Below are 2,113 nucleotides of genomic sequence, written 5' to 3' on the forward strand. Positions count from 1 at the left end.
TGATCACTGCTTTTGCTGTGTCCCAAAGATTTTGGTATGTTGTGTTTTCATTCTCGTTTGATTCAAGGAATTTTCCAATTTCAATTTTGATTTCTTGTCTTACTTAGTCTTTCTCAAGGAAGGTGTTGTTCAGATTCCATGTGTTACTCCTTCTCCGTTGATCTTCCTATTGTTGATTTTAATTTGATAGCATTGTGATCTGAGAAGATGCTTTGCAATATTTCAATGTTTTTAAATTCATCAAGGCTTGCTTTATGGCCTAACATATGGTCTATCACGGAAAATGTTCCTTTTTCACTGGAAAAGAATGTATATTGTGGTGTTTTGGGGTGAAGTGCTCTGTAGATGTCTATAAGGTCAAGTTGGTGGATTGTATTGTTTAGCTCTTCTGCATTTTTGTTGAGCTACTTTCCAGTTGTTCTATCTTTCATTGAAAGTGGTGTCTTAAAGTCTCCCACTATGACGGTGCAGTCATCTCTTTGACTTTTCAACTCTTTTAAAGTCTGATTTATGTATTTTGGGGCTCTGTCAATGGGTCCATAGATATTTGTTATGGTTATATCTTCATGTTCAATAGATCCTTTAATCATTATATAATGTCCTTCCTGGTCTCATAAGGTGGTTTTTGTCTTAAAATCAATTTCATATGAAATTAATATTGCCACTCCTCCTCTCTTATGGTTGCAATTTGCTTGATATATCTTTTTTCCAACCTTTGATTCTTAGTCTATTTTTGTCTTTCTCTCTAAGGTGTGTCTCTTGCAGGCAGGATATTGATTTTTTTTTTTTTTTCCTTATCCAATCTGCAATTCTCCATCACTTGAGTGGTGCATTTAATCTATTAACATTCAGTGTAATTATTGACCAGTCTGAATTGGTTGCTGTCATTTTGTTATGTGTTTTTTCATGATGTTCCTGGTTTCTATGTTCCATATTATTTTTTGTGCTGAGATCATTATGTTCATGAATTGTGTTGTTATTTCCCTTGTCGATGTTGTTTTAGTCTTTGCTGAATATTTGTGCTTGTCCACTTTTTCATTGTAATATGAAGGTTTATAATTATTCTTTGAGGTTACCTTGTGATTTATAATATTCTCCCCAAGATTAGAAAAGTCCATTCTATCTTGCAACTCTCTTGACTTCCTCACCATTTAGAAGTTTTGTAACTACAAAGTATTTTGCCTCTTTTTGGTTTGTAGTTGTCCTCACTTGGTGATTGATGTCTCTGGTTTCCTGTTTACAATCTTATAAGCTCACTTTACTTTGGATATGTCTATAGCTGTGGTTTCTAGGTTATGTCATCTTGTGTATTAATTGTTGTTTTTGTTAGGTGCCATTGAGTCATTTACCACTCAAAGCAATCCCATGCACAGCAGAAAAAAACACTGCCCAATCCCACACCAGCTCCACAATCCTTGCTATACTTGAGCCCATTGTCACAGCTACCGTGTCAATCCATCTCATCGAAAGTCTTCCCCTCTTTTGTCAATCCTCCATCTTAACAAGCATGACATCCTTCTCCAGGGAATGGTCCCCTCTGACAACATGACCAAAGTAGATGAGATGAAGTCTTGGCATCCTCGCTTCCAAGGAGCATCTAGGCTGCACTTCTTCCAGGACAGATCTGTTACTTCTTTTGGCAGTCTATGGCACCTTCAGCATTCTTCGCAAGCACCACAACTCAAAAGTATCAACTCTTCTTCAGCCTTCCTTATTCATTGTCCATCTTTCACATACATATGAGGCAATTGAAAATATCATGAATTGTGCCAGGTGCACCTCAGTCCTCAGGGAGACATCCTTGCTCCTCACTACTTGAAACAGTTCCTTTACAGCCAACCTGCCCAGTGCTACATGTCTTATAATGTCCTGACTGCTGCTTCCATTGGCCTCAATTGTAAACGCAAGCAAGGTGAATTCTTTGACAACCTCAAACTTATCTCCATCTATCGTGATGTTGCTTATTGATCCAGTTGTGAGGATTTTTGTCTTCTTTATATTGAGGTGTAATCCATACTGCAGACTGTGTTCCTCAATCTTCATCAGTAAGTGCCTCAAGTCATTCTCGCTTTCAGCAAGCAAAGTTGTATCATCAGCGTATCTCAGGTTGTTA

General features: G+C 37.5%; 1 protein-coding gene across 1 annotated transcript in view; it reads left to right on the forward strand.

Annotated features, from left to right (window-relative positions):
* LOC103197279 (complement factor H-like) overlaps positions 1–2,113 on the forward strand; it is a 97,970-nt gene that overhangs the window by 90,714 nt on the left and 5,143 nt on the right.

The sequence above is a fragment of the Orycteropus afer genome, unplaced genomic scaffold (assembly GCF_000298275.1).
Source record: "Orycteropus afer afer isolate SDZICR_OR568_19922 unplaced genomic scaffold, OryAfe1.0 scaffold00075, whole genome shotgun sequence".
NCBI lineage: Eukaryota > Metazoa > Chordata > Mammalia > Tubulidentata > Orycteropodidae > Orycteropus > Orycteropus afer.